The sequence below is a fragment of the Chiloscyllium punctatum genome, chromosome 15 (assembly GCF_047496795.1).
Source record: "Chiloscyllium punctatum isolate Juve2018m chromosome 15, sChiPun1.3, whole genome shotgun sequence".
In the NCBI taxonomy this organism is placed as follows: Eukaryota; Metazoa; Chordata; class Chondrichthyes; order Orectolobiformes; family Hemiscylliidae; genus Chiloscyllium; species Chiloscyllium punctatum.
The window spans coordinates 78,499,839-78,515,593 of record NC_092753.1 but is presented as its reverse complement, the minus strand read 5'-3'; positions in this window follow the sequence as shown (position 1 = coordinate 78,515,593).

The window sequence follows — 15,755 nt, the reverse complement described above, 5'->3', positions numbered from 1 at the left end:
GCTGGAGGCTGAGGGGTGACTTTATAGAGGTTTGTAAAATCATGAGGGGCATGGATAGGGTGAATATTCAAGGTCTTTTTCCCCAGGGTAGGGGAGTCCAAAAATGATAGGTTTAGGTTTAATGTGAGCAAGGAAAGATTTAAAAGGGATCTGAGGGACGATTTTTTCACACAGAGGATGGTACATATAAGGAATGAGCTGCTAGAAGAGGTAGTGGAGACAGGTAAAATTACAACATTTAAAAGGCATCTGGATGGGTACATGAATAGGAAGGGTTGAGAGGGATATGGGCCAAATGCTCGCAAAAGGGACTTTATTCAGATGTCTGATCAGTGTGGATGAGTTGGACTGAAGGGTCTGTTTCTGTGTTGTATAACGCTATGACTGTATAGGTATTGAATTCAAATTTTACTCTCAGTCACACAGAATTCAAACTGATATCCTCAGAATATTCGCTTGTGATGCTAGATTACTTATCCAGAAACCATCTGTGTCTGTCTGTCCCAACTCATATTGGCTGCCATCAGAATCTAAATCATCATTTTTATCCATCCTGTTGTCAACCTGTTCTGCCCACACGTAACACCAGAAATCTTTTTGAAATAGTAACTCTACAAACTTGTAACAATTCCAGTCATCGCTGAGGCCTAAATTTGTCACAGGTTTTCAGTTCCCTTTTCTCTGAGCTCTGACCTTTCATGCACCAGCTTCATGCAAGAATTGCAAAATATTCAAGGTGCAGAGAGATTTCACAAAAGACAAAAAAGGAGAGGAATCTTATGGAGCTCACCAAATATACCAGTCCTTGCAGTGTCCACTCATTACAAAAGGCATTACTGGCTAACACTCTGGACAGCTTAATCCAGGCCTACCTGGGCCCAAACATTGCCACAGGAGACAGATAACCAGAGTGAGCACCCTCATTGGGTGGATTCAAACTGGTTTGTGCATTGCAAGTTGCATTGCAAGTAAAGGCTCACTTTTCTTCACTTAACATTTATTTAACATTCTCACTCTGTGCAAATTAACAGCTTTCATTTTGAAACTTGAGACTTAAGAGTATAGGCTTCATCATCATTATTAATGGTAATCTATAACCAATTGCTTTAACTGCTACTATAATGTTAGAGACCTATGAATCGTATAAAAATGTGCATTTGTTTGTACAACTCTACTCAAACAGGTTACCAACAGCGATGTAAAAGTAGAGAGTCATGCTGTTCTGTACCCACCATGAAGGCAGAGATTGTAGGAGCTTACTGTTGGGATAGTAGGCATTCAAAAGCTGTACCCACTCCCTGAGAGCCTTGCATTTCAACACTCTGGATGCTGGTACAAAATTGGTGTCCAGAAGATGTCATTTATAAAACAGGTCTCATCCAAAGGTGGAAGTCCACATCCATGCTGACTCAGAATCTGGGTGGTGATGGCTTCTAGTGCCATTATCGCTGGACTGTCAATCCAGAGACCCAGGTAATGTTCTGGGGACCTGGGTTCAAATCCCATTACCACAGAGGTTGGGATTTGAATTCAAAAAATATCTGGAGTTCAAGAGTCTAATGATGTCGATTGGTGGAAAGAGCTATCTGGTTCACTAATGTCCTTACCTGGGCTGGCCTACATGTGACTCCAGACCCATAACAATATGACTCTTAACTGTTCTCTGGGCAATTCGGGATGGGCAATAAATGCTGGCTTAGCTAGAGATGCCCTCATCTGATGAATGAACAAAAAAGGAATGGCCAAGTGTGTGATGCTGGAAAAGCACAGCAGGTCAGGCAATATCCAAGGCACAGGAGAGTTGACGTTTTGGGGAAAAGCCCTTCATAAAGAATGTTTGTCTGAAATGTCGACTCTCCTGCTCCTCAGATGTTGCCTGACCTGCTGTCCTTTTCTAACACCACATCATCGACTCTAATATTCAGCACCTGCAGTCCTTACTTTCTCCAAAAAAGAAGTGGCCAACAGCTCTCAGTCCCAGCATTGCCTTTGGGAATGGGAGCCACTATTGTGACCGCAGCAGTCTCTGAGGAAAGCCAGCTGCACTGGAGCCCAGACTGCACAATGAGTGAAGGGTTCACTGGGGTCATGAGGTCACTGGGACTGGGTGGCGAGCTGAGGTGGACAAGACGGGGGAGGGCAAGTTAGAGGGAAGGGTGCCTTGTTGGGGTGGGGAACGCTCTGATCAATGAAAGGGGGCTCAAACAGGAGGATTTATCACTCCCTGACAAGCTGCTAATCTGCCAATTTGGAATGGACATTTGGAATGGCCTGCCCTGCATCCATTAACCAAGGAACCCTCTCCCGCCTCCTCCTCCTGCCACTGGGAACACTGTAGCTGGGAGTGGCCCAGTACTAGTAGATATTGAGAATGTTTGCTGTTAGTATAGTACCTAATTTACTGAGATTTTACTCAGGAGAGGGGATGTGTGAGCCTGTGAAATATGAACTTATATCATCAGAATCCAACTACATATTCAAAGAAGGTCTCCTGCTCAATTGAATCGATTAAATTGCCACACGTGTGACAGCAGCAAGATCGGTGGGTTTAAATTAGCTTTAACCTTTCAGTTAAAAATCACACAACACCAGGTTATTGGACTATAACTATAACTTGGGACTGATAGCAAGAGGTCCTTTATTTAGAGAGTGACTGACACACGGAATAGACCTTAGTTAGAATGGGAAGGTGAAAGTCAGAATTGCTGAAGAAACAAGGAAATGCAGCAATGGAGAGACTGCAGGTTCCTTCTGGGTAAATTTAAGATGAGCTGAATGACCGTCATCATCTTGTGATCTGCTGCAAATGTCACAGGTACCCTTTAAATTACTCAAAACTATTTGGTTGTTAATTCCAGTTACTAGTTTAATCTAGAGGGTTTTTACATTTCGTGGGTGTGCAAGGATTTTATCACAATTTCTACTTCACATTATCCATGGGCAAAATTGTTCTTTGTCTCGCCAATTGTTGCCATAATCTGAAATGGCTGGTCCTTTTGTGAATCCTTCAGCAATTGGCAATATCAATGGATTTTTTTTTCCCACAGAGGACATGCAAAGATAGCCCTGCCAAAGCACGTTCTCACAATTTAATGGAGATTTGGATTTGTCTCTCAACGATAAAGGTTCTTGGATAGACTAATAGGAGATGCATTGTCACGCACAAAAAAAGAACAGGCCACAAGCACTACAACAGTGGTTCTTTTGCCCAGTTTACATTTAAATGATAGATTTCCTACTGAAGAAACAAACTGTTAAACTGCAAACAGGGATGGTGGCATTCCACAATATATCCATGCTTATAAACTGTTGTGTGTTGTAGGTGACTATCTGTAAAAATGCCACTCCTTTAATCTGGTGCAACTTTCTATGTTGCACATGCATCTCAAAGATAATAGCCAGCTGTTGAGATTCCCATTGTTCCTATTCGATCCAATCCACGAGATGCATTTGAGTTCAATTTGAATCTTTTGGACTCAAATTACTGTTTTGGACCTTATTAGTCATTGTTATCAGTAAATTCTTTGGCCTCGCTTGTTTGGCTGCTGACAATGCCAAACACAGGAAGCATTTGCCCCTCTTCATTTTGGCTGCTGCAAGAACGTCTCAGGATCTTCCTGTGCTTGTAAAATCTTAATACTTACTCAGCTAGTCACACCAACATTTTAACAAATGTATAGATGTTTTGCATTTGGGCAAAGGAAAATAGCAATAAATGGAAAGAAACCGATAGGTTCATGGGAAGGGCAGATGGGTTGGAGATCACACAATTGGCACAATGCAGAAGGAGGACATTCAGGTCATTTTATCAGCACCAGCTCTGTAAGTATCTTCTCTTACTGCCAATCTCCTGCTTTTTACCCATACACTGCATATTGTCTCCATTTGAATAATCATCTAATACCCATTGAAATCCCAATTCAACTCATCTCCAGGAAGTGCATTCCAGACCCTGACCAGTCAATGTGTGAAAAACCTTTCCCACATCTCACATTTGCTTCTTTTGTAAAGCACTTTAAATCTGTGACACCCCCCTCCCCATCTTCTCCGCCGCCCCTACTCTTCTTACCAATAAGAACAGTTTCTCCCTATCTACACGTGGTTTCAAAACCTTTGATCAGATTTCCTTCTCGTCTTCCCCTTTCCAAGCGATACAGTCCCAGCTTCTCCAACCTTTCCTCATAGCTGAAGTGTCTCATCTCTGGAACCAAACTTGCAAACCTAGTTGCAACTTAGAGTGGAGAAGTCTCAGCTAACACAGTCTGACTGGAAAAACAAGGAGTGGGAGCATGCATTCAATGAAAAGATGCTCATGGGTGGAGATGAACAGAGCAGCCTAGAAGTTTGGAAAATATGGGCACTAATAAATAGAATACCTAAAAAGGTCAGTACCTACACCAATATTTTCTTTCTATATTTCATTCAATCACAATTCCAACACGTGTAGCTATCAGCAATTTGACTGACCACACAGGGCTGAAAACTCACTGTCAGCTTTCCAAATTCAGGACCAAGTCACTTGGCAATGGGACTCCAATATCCTTTGTTTCAAATAAGGAGTTTTGAGTTCATATCCTACTATGGAAGTTAGTGAAATCTAAATTCAATTAATAAATCCAGATTATAAAGCTTGTCACAGTAATAGTGAACATGGCAATGACCGTCGACTGCCCTAAAGAAAAATCTGACTAATGGCCTTGTGAGAAAGAAATCTAAAATCCTTATCTGGTTCAGAGAAGATTTACAAGGATGTTGCCAGGGCCGGAGGATTTGAGCTTTCGGGAGAGGTTGAATAGGCTAGGGCTGTATTCCCTGGAGCATCGGAGGCTGAGGGGTGACCTTACAGAGGTTCATAAAATCATGAGGGACATGGATAGAGTAAATAGACAAAGTCTTTTCCCTGGGATGGGGGAGTCCAGAACTAGAGGGCATAGGTTTAGAGTGAGGAGGGAAAGATATAAAAGAGACCTAAGGGACAACATTTTCACACAGAGGGTGGTGCGTGTGTGGAATGGGCTGCCAGAGGAAGTGGCAGAGCTGACTACAATTGCAACATTTAAAAGGCATCTGGATGAGTATATGAATAGGAATAGTTTGGAGGGATATGGGCCAGGTGCTGGCAGTTGGGACTAGATTGGGTTGGGACATTTTGTCGGCCTGGATGAGTTGGATCGATGGGTCTGTTTCCGTGCTGTAGATCTCTATGATTCTATGACTCAGACCTACACATGACTCCAGACCCACAGCAATGATCTGACAAGCTACTCAGTTCAAGGTCAAATAGAAGTGGACAACGCAAACTGGCCTCAGCCCATGCAAGGATCAAGAAAGAAATTAATTTTTAAAATATGTTTCATTAGTTTTGTTGGGTAGAAGCAACATTTCTTAGTAATTCTAGGTGATAGAAGGTGTGTGAAAAAAAGACTTCTCCAAAGGTTTTGCACATGTACATGATGTAAAGAAGACTGACAGTCTAAGAAGCAAAGTCATTGGGTTAACTTAACATTGCATATTAGGGCTTCAGTTTTTTTCCATTGCAATCTGGTATGCATGTAGAGCTCCATTTTATTTTATTCTAAGACCGTCCCATATTTATTCATATCGAGTGGATTAACATCTGTGTTAAAATGGCAGGTGAAAGAATTTTATCTGGACGTGTTGACAAGAGTGAACAGAGGGAAACTAAACTGCCAATGTAGATCCAGATTATAGACAGGGTGAAAACAGACTGTTCATTCACACTTAGCATCTATGCCTTTCAGTGGCATTGAAGCGCTGTACCAGTATATTTTAAATCAAAGCAACAAAGGATGAGAAATAGAATTTTTATTACCACTTTCCCCTCCCTGAAGATGTTGGGGATAAGCTTGACTTTGGATGATACAGTAATGTAGACAATGTTAATATAGCTGTCCACTATACACCTCTCCCATTCTGTCAGTCCTGATGAAGGGCTTTTGCCTGAAACGTCGATTTTCCTACTCCTTGGATGCTGCCTGACCTGCTGTGCTTTTCCAGCAGCACTCTAATCTAAAAGCTGATTTCCAGCATCTGCAGTCCTCACTTTTGCCCATTTTGGAGAGATGTTTTGGCTGAGTTGATATCAACCATTTTACACTATCATACAAGGTTTATTTGACCTCCCACACAGTTTATTTTTAAGTTAGTCTCCATATGCACTTTCTGCTTTTCAGTACATGACTCCACATGCTTGAACTTCATTCTCGGCAGTGAACTATTTGTCATAGACACATCTTGATAGCCAAAAATGTGCTCCTTCCAGCCAGACCTTCCTGTGAAGTCACAGAGACGTACAGCATGGAAATCGACCCTACAGTCCAACTTGTCCATACCTATCAGATATCCTAAATTAATGTAATCCCATTTGGCACATATACCTCTAAACCCCTCCTATTCTTATACCCATCCATATTACAATTGTACCAGCCTCCAACCACTTCCTCTGGCATCTCAAACCAAGGCAATTCAAATGGAAAACTTTGGCTTTTGATGGCTCAGAAGTAGCAAGACTGAAACATATCGTCTAAATCAATAATGACTTTCAGTAAAACTTTATTCTTTTGTGGGATATGACGGAGGCCAGCATTTTGACCTTGAACTGAATGGCTCGCTAGGCCTTTTCAGAAGGTAGTTAAGGGTCAACAACATTCCTATGGCTCTGGAATCATCTGTAGGCCAGACCAGCTAAAGGAAACAGAATTCAAACCTAAAGAATTCTTTCCCAAAGGACGTTAATAAACCAAGGTGGATTTTACAATGATTGATGATAGCTGTCATGGTCCAAATATTCAGATGAGCTTCACACTTCAGAAGTCTTCACTTCAGAAGTCTTGGTCTCTTCATGTGGACGCACAGGTTAAAAAGGCCCCAAAACATCTCTCCTTCCTCAGGCTGCTGAAGAAATTTGGCATGACGGCGAATACACTTGCCAACTTTTATAGGTGCACCATCGAGAGCATTCTGTCTGGATGTATCACTACCTAGTATGGTAACTGTACCATTCAAGATTGGAGACGGTTACAGAGAGTGGGGAACTCGGCCCGGACAATCACAAAGGCCAACCTCCCATCTACAGAATCCATCTACCAGGCCTGCTGTCAATAAAAGGCCACCAGCATTCTCAAAGATCCATTCCACCCTGGCAATGCTTTTCGACAACCTCTACCATCGGGGAGAAGGTATAGAAGCCTGAACACATAACACCATAAGACCATAAGACCATAAGACATAGGAGTAGAAGTAAGGCCATTCGGCTCATCGAGTCCACTCCGTCATTCAATCATGGCTGATGGGCATTTCAACTCCACTTACCCACATTCTCCCCATAGCCCTTAATTCCTCGAGACAACAAGAATCTATCAATCTATCAATCTATGCATCAGCCAGTTTCATAACAGTTCCTACCCTACTGTTGTTAGAATACCGAATGGACTCACAAACTCGTAGCATTTGCCTGTACCTGTGTTTTTGTTTTTGCTACTGCTTACCTATTATTTACCTATCTATGCTATTTAATGATGTCATCAGCCTGTATTGCTCTCAAGATAAAGCTTTTCACTGTGCCTTGATACACATGACAATAAATTCAATTCAATTCCATTCAATTCATGCACTGAACTTAAGTTTCACCAGGTCCCACAATAGGATTTGAACCTATTGCCCCACAGCATTAGCTTTGGTTTCTGGATTACTCCTCATAGGCATTAGCACTACAGCATTCTTTTCCCCAGTGGGGATGGAAGGTAGCAGTTGCCAGAGATGGTGCCATTTCACTCTGGAGCTGTGATCTGAGTGGATAGAATTACAGTGAGTGTCACCTTCTCCAACTTCTTCCATTATACAGTCATTTCAGTTGGTGGATGGCCCATCAGATGAGAAAGGTTAGGAAGAATCAGTACACAAAGAGTTAATTTAAAAATAAATGTCATAATTATGATGTGGCTAGATTGTAGATAAATAGATTCTTATGGGAAAGTAAACAAATTGAATGTTAACATGATATGGAGGCGAGACTTCAGGCTGAGGCCACCCCACGTCAGTGGGATTGCTGCCACTTTTCACTGCAAGCAGACGAGTGAACAGATGACCACAGTGATGCCCATTCACAGTGAGACAGACCTCCAACTCCTGGAACAAAACATCCATTCATTGGGAGAAATCTTATGATTGCTCCACTTCTCAGCATAAGTGGAAGAATTTTGTCAATTTTGAAGGCATTTCGAAAAGAGCTTCAGGAGAACGAAAAGCACAGAGGGTGCTTTTAGAATCTTGCAGAAGCTGAACAACATTTTCTGAGTTGCGGATTTAGATCTCCCTCTGTTTTTTTTCTAGTTTCTTGGTCTTTTCTTTCAGTGTCCCTGTGTAATGTATTCCATCTCATCGCAAACCAGGTTGAAGGTTTCCCTGAGATGTCAGTGCTTTTTGTCATTTGGATGTGGATGAGAGAGAATCTAGACGTCAATCGGTCTCTGATTCCTCCTTCCTGTTTTGAAGAAACGTTTTGTCATCTTCATTTTTTGCATGATGCATTATTGTGTTATTGTCGCAGGTAGGATTTCTCCAATTCTTTCCCTGTTGGTTAATAACAAATAATAGGGAGGTGGAAAGGCAAGACTATTATCTGCAATGGATGTTTCTTCCTTTTAGACCCTCTTTCAGGGCCGTCCTGCGATAATTGACATAGCTCATGGACAATGGTGGTATTGGCCCAGAAATAATAAATGAAGAGAGAATTACATATCATAGCCTTTTACTCCACTTGCACTCCATTCTCCCAACTCATGGTGTTGTCTGCTGAAACTCTCACCCTCAACCGACAAGTTATAGTCAGAGCCTTGAATCTTTTTTTTGAGATTATTCTGACCCTTTAGGACTCCTCGGTGTCTCTCCTGTTTGCTGCAGTATTCATATGGTAGTATCACTGGCATTTCCACTCTTGTACTCGTGGGCTTTCCTCTTCTGTTAGAAATTGTGCTAGGGCCCTGCTTGAATAATTAGCCCTTTGTCAATGTAAGTCAGAGTTGAAGTATGGGGGTCACATGCCCAGTTGGTGGGTACAGTGCATGAATGAAAATATCTGCAACTTGAAGAGAATAACCTTCCCAGAATGCCGAGTGGAGCCTTTTTTGCCGAAAGGGTAATGGATTGTGCAAAAAACCACTGTTAGTGCCGCGAGTAGGGATGGATCGACTTGCTGACAAAAATATTTGTTTTAGTTTGAAGATGCATGATGTAGTAGTCGCATGGACCAGTCACATATCCTCCCACTGGTTTCCATCCTGACAGATAGAGCTGAACTGGTGCATTCTGATCAGTTACAGTCATCAGCCTGGTACCCTGCTTCCCTAACCTGGTGTGATTTAAATGACAAACTTCCCACCTGACTTCAGGCTTGTACCAACTCTCACAGCTGATCCACAGATCACAGAAGTGTCCAGGGTTTTGGGATTGTGGGGAGGAAGCTTTCATTCAGCAATGAGCCAGGAGTATCATTAGGAGAAAATTAGCCATCTCCATTACATCGTAGCAGAGAAGCAGAAATACCCCTAAAGAGGATACATCAGCTAAAATGCACAAGAACAGCAGAAAATATATATTTGTGACTACTAGTCAGAATGAAGATTTCAGTGGATATAAGATTTGTAATGTGGACCTTCAACTTAAAGGGAATGTTGAAATTTTTCAGCTACGTTACATGAAATATGGAAGTTGGGCTCACCTTATATGCTGGTCAAGCAGCATCCAAGGAGCAGGGAAGTTGACATTTTGAGCATAAGTTCTTCTGAAGAGCTCATGCTCAAAGCATTGATTCTCCTGCTCCTCGGATGCTGCCTGACCTGCTTTGCTTTTCCAGCACCACAATTTTTGCCTCTGATCTCCAGCATCTGCAGTCTTCAATTACTTCTCACCTTATATGTTCATGTCCTTGCCTGGGAGTGTCTGAGATAAGCAGTCTGTTACATTAGTGATTCTTATTGCTGTCCTCGAGATTGAAAAATATGGTGCAAAGGAAGGTAATAAGATTAAGGCAGATAGGGTGTTATTTTGCCTTTCTCTATCATCTTTATGTTACTGATCATTATTGACCAGGGGACCAGGAAGAATGGAGATTCACTTTTTCCTTTGAAAAACACTATGAGATCTTTTAAATTTGTCCAAAGGGAAAGGTGTCTCAGTGTCGCATTTCATTCAAAAGATGGCATCTCTGGTGATTCAGCCCTCCTCAGTGTACAGTATTTAGCATCCCCTATTCTGGCATTTAAGGAGGATGCTTTGACTGATCTGTCTGTATTCACCTTGAGAGGGTGTGCTTAAAAGCATGAGTGCCTAGAATGATTCACATTTTTGGTTCCAGTGATGAAACATGAAAAGCTCAGGAAAAATATCACCTGGCAATATGGTGTGCAAATTGCCTGAAACATACAGCAGGAAAATTGCGCCTGCACTTCGGTGCAGTGCAGGGGGAGTGCTTCATTGCTGCAGGTATTGTTTTTCCAGTCGAGATGTCCAAAGGAAGCCCCCTCTGCCTGTTGAGATGGATGAGAAAGATCCAATGGCATTATTTTAAAGAAGAGAAAGAGAGATACCCCGTCTTCCTCGATACTATTTTTGCTTGATCACTGTAGGTCAAAAAGCTGGTAATCTGGTCACAGTCACCTTGCTGGTTGTGGGAGTTTTCTGAGTGGAAATTGGCTATTGCATTTTCTACATCACAACAGTGACTATACTTCAATAAATACTTTATTTGCTGGAAACATTTTGAACGATTTGGTGATTGTGACAATTGCTGTAGAAATATCCTTTTTTAATCATCCAAAAAGGGGCTGGAAGCAGATTCAACAGTGAATTTCAAAGGGAATTGGATACATTACTTTAAGAAAACTCACGGCAGTGGGAATAGAGCAGCTACTAATTCCACTGACTTTTAAAAGAGCAGACACAGGCGCAGCGGGCTAAATGGCCTCATTATGTTTTGTACGAATCAAGTGAATTGGATCAAAGAATCTATGTTCCTTTCCCAACATTCAGGAAGAAAAGTTTGTGTTTCTGCTTACATACAGAACATGGGTTTCTTTGGGTCTTTCGAGTTATCACAGAGGGAAATCTACCAATCAATAACCAGTGCTGTCAGATTAACATTTCAGTCATCAGGATAGCCTTGTCAATCTGACTGAGCAGCTTGTAGAGAGAGAGAGAAAGAATATAATTTTACAGCTTACATTTTCCCTCCACTGACAGCCAATAGCAAAAGATAGCAATGTGCCTGAGATTCTCCGACAGTCGGGGTAGGAACCAGATTTCCCCACTTTTGAAAATCTTAGGCTCAAGCAACAAAACAAAGCCAGTTTTGATAACGGTATTGTTAGGCCAGCTGTATGCTAACATTTCACAGTAATGATCAGCAGAACATACATTTATGTTTTGAAGAATAAGGCTCCAACTATTTTTACACTGCATCTGAAACCAAACCAAAATCTCTGGGCAGGCCCCTTCCATTTTAAAAAATAGTGAGTCAAATAAAACAGTTTCTTCTTGACTAAGCCTGAGTAGGGAATATTCTGATAGTTGTTTCTTTTCCTTCTTTAAGAATTTTTTTTGAGAAACCGTCATTTGTAGATTATTAATTACAATCATCGGGAGCCGTTTGCCACCTTGGGCAGTCAACTGGGACTGTTAGCTACCCACATCCTGTCCCTATGCAGTGTCACACCTCACAGTTCTATATATAAACTTTCTAATTGCGGTCTTGGTTTCAGAACCACAGCTTCTTTGTGGAAACAATTTCAAAAAGCCTCCTTTAGCTTTTTAAGATTTATTCTCTTCAACGTGATTGTGCATGAGTTGTTCTCATCTCACAGGCAGTGCCAACATCTCTGAAAACCAGTCATGAGGAATCAGGAATTATTATCACATTATTCGCTGCCGTCAACCCCTTCCCCTCGGCCTACCATCAACTCTTGTTTTCTTGTCTGACTCTCGACCATAAAACAGTTCAAGTCCTCCTGTGTGTCACTCAAACTTGTCACTGTTTGAGACCAGACAGTGAATGTGATGAGCACAGTGGAAATTGGTGAGCTGGATCTTTTGGTATTCACCATCATTTGCAGCAATAATAACTGGAAAACATCAAGAAAAAGAATTTGACCTGACTCATTCTCTTCACAGTAGTTCAGGGCCCATTGTGTTTCCCCAGCAGTTATGATTGTCTAACACAGCACTGCCGATCAGACCTGGGATACCCCTGACCATTCTGCCTCAGTAATGCATAATACCATCCATTCTGTTGTAGCTTTTGGAGTACTTGTTTTGTCAAATCTGCTGGCAACATCATTTGTGGGCTAGTAACTAAATTCTATGAAGTAAACACACCAACAGTACAATTATTAAACTAAAGTGCTTCGGTCCTAATTTGCTGTGGTTATCTGGCTGCTGATTTAGCTGCCTCACTGTGCAATAGCCAGGTGTGAATGCCCTGTGACTCATAGTTCAGGCTCACTGAGTTTCAGTCACGTCAGGGTCCAGAACCCAATCTGCTTCTTTCTTTACTAGGTTTAGTTAGTGAGTGCTATGTGGACTCACCCACTTCTTCCCTGCTTTCACTTTCTAGAGACCGAGTGGTCATCACTTCTTTGAGTACAGGCCCTTCCAACTTTCCAAATAATATTGTCCCTTCAATGTTGTTGGCTCTTACCTACCCTCTGAAGTGGCATTGCAAACCATTATGTTCTGTTACCAATTTTGGATGCCAACTAGGGATAATCAGCAAATGTCTTGGCAGTAAAACTCACATCCCATATATAGACATTGGTGAGGGTCCTTCCCCTCCTGGGGAAGAAGAGGTGTTGTCGTGCTTTCTTGACAGTCACATCTATGTGGGAAGTCCAGGACAGGTTATTGGTTATCGTCACTCCTCGGAACTTGATGCTTTCAACCCTCTCCACTTCAGGGGGGTGTAGATGGGGTGTGGATGTAGATGGGGGCGTGTTCTCCTCAGTTCTTCCTGAAGCCAATGATCAGTTCTTTTGTTTTCCTGACATTGAGAGGTTGCTATCGTTGCACCATGACACCAAGCCCTCTATCTCCTTTCTGTATTCTGACTCATCGTTATTTGATATCCATCCTACCATAGTGGTGTCGTCAGCAAACTTGTAGCGATTGGTTTTGGTGGTTTTTGGGAAAATGTTGGCCACACTACTTCTGAGCTGATCTGTCACTCTAGAGTGTGTACTCCAGTCCGAGGAGTAAAGCTTGAACTTACAATGGTCTGATTTAGAGGCTAGCATTAGTACACTGTGAATGCAGAATTTATTATTGTGGAGGAGCCGGTGTTGGACTGGGGTGCACAAAGATAAAACAAAACACAACACCAGGTTAAAGTCCAACAGGTTTACTTGCACTGCTCCTTCAGGTAGCTGTTGAACAGGATCATAAGACACAGAATTTATAGCAAAAGATTACAGTGTCATGCAACTGATACGATATATTGAACAAACCTAGATTACTGCTAAGTCTTTCATCTTTTAGAATGGGTTGCAGGTTTTGGTTCATTAATGTAAATCCCAGAACCTCTTTTAAGTCACATGCTCAAGATAAATTAAGGTTTTGTTTAAAAAAGGTGACATCTCAGCTTAGACAATGCATTAAAGGTGTGAGGTTAGAGTCTGTCTGTATCCCAATCTTGAGTCAGACTGGTTCTATTCCCAAAGTAGAGATTAATAAAATATCACATGGATTGACTCCTACAGGTTATGGTGCTAGAAAAGCAGAGCAGGTCAGGCAGCATCCGAGGAGCAGGATGAAGGGCTTTTGCCCGAAACATCAATTTTCCTGTTCCTCAGATGCTGCCTGACCTGCTGTGCTTCTCCAGCATCATACTCTTGACTCTAATCTCCAGCATCTGCAGTCTGCACTTTCGCCTGCCTGTAGATTGTGGGCTTTTTGAGCAGAATAGAATGTAGCTGCAAATATAGTTCTGCAAATGCAAATTCACTCCATAACACACGAGAGAGAAAGAGAACTCTTTATTGCCATTCTGCTGGCAAACTGTTGTTCCTTCTGTTGTATCATTAATTTTTGAACATTATCCCTCTTGCCTAGCCTAACCCTCTTCTTGCCTCCAGAAATGTAACTCAAGACTTGAACAGATCATGAAGCAATTCAACAAATATTCCACTCATCACAAACAAGAAGGGAAGTGAAAGAGACACAAGGACAGAGTTTCAAGATATAGATGGAAAAAAACAAAGTCTAGATTAGAGTGGTGCTGGAAAAGCACAGCAGGCCAGGCAGCATCCGAGAAGCAGGAAAATCGATGTTTCAGGCAAAAGCCCTTCATCAAACGAAGATTTTCCTGCTTCTCGGATGCTGCCTGGCCTGCTGTGCTTTTCTAGCACCACTCTAATTTAGACTCTGATTTCTAGCATCTGCAGTTCTCACTTTTGCTAGAAAAAAAACCAAAACCTATGGTTTACAATGGGCTGAGGAATTCCTTTCTCTAATCTAGTCTCCTGCCCATCTGACTTCCTTCTACTAAAGGCACCTATTTTTCCCAGAGAGAGTCCATTTGTCTTCTCCAGTGGCCCTCCACCATTATTGCCAGCTGCTGCTGGAGGTCCCATTAAACAAACATCCACAAACTGATTTATTTGATCTTATCTCCAATCCATTTCACCAAGTGCCCTCACGTTTGGTCGGTCTCCCTGTTGAAAATCACTCTAAGACATTCTGTACTATATTACAAATTTAAATATATTATAAATGACAAGTTAGGCCTCAACTATGTCATTCTGCTTTAAAAACAATGTTGAGTTCTTGGAGATTGTATTAGAATGGTACTTAAGACGGGACACTTCAGGTATGTAAATATACCAGACAAGATATGAGTGTTCTCCTAAAAGAGATTGAGAATAGATCTTCTGAATTTTGAGATTTTCAAATGGGGAGAAACTGTTTGCAAAACCAGGAAGATCAGTAATCAAGGAAGGAGGCAGAAATTAGCAGATTTATTTTATCCATTAAGTTGTTATGACTGGAAATGCATTTTTTGAAGGAGTGGCGGAAGCTGATCCAGTCGAAATTCTCAAAAGTCAATTGAATATATATTTGTAAAGACAACATTTGCAGAGCTCGCAGGTGTAGAATGGAATTGATAGCTCTTTCAAAGAGCCAGCACAGGCACATTGGTCATATTCTATGCTATGCTAATCAATGGTATCGTTCTTGAAAGGACAGAGATGCAGAAGACATTGACTGCCCATTAGGCTGCAAAAGTCATGATAGGATTCAATAATTCAAAGTGATATATATTTAAAGTATTTGAGTAGCATGTTACATACTGATACTATGATGTTCTTTGCCTTCACTACAGGTTTTATTTTCTGCATATACTTTGCGAGTTTATGTCCAGTCGACATTCTGGAGAAGGCTCACTGGGCCCAAAATATTGACTCTGATTTCTCCAAAACATGCTGCCAGACCTGCTGAGTTTCTCCAACAATATCTGTTTTTGTTTCTGAACTTTGGAGTCTTGCCAAAATTAAGTTCTGGGTGGGAGACCCATGGTCAACGTATCCAACATACTGCCAGTTGAAGGCCCCAAATGCCCAACTAATGACCATTTATTAAGATCATAAGGAACAGGAACAGGAGTAACCCATTTAGCATCTCAAGCCTGCCCTACCATTCAATAAGATCATAGATGATCTGAGATTTGTCACGTCGACATTTGTGCCTTT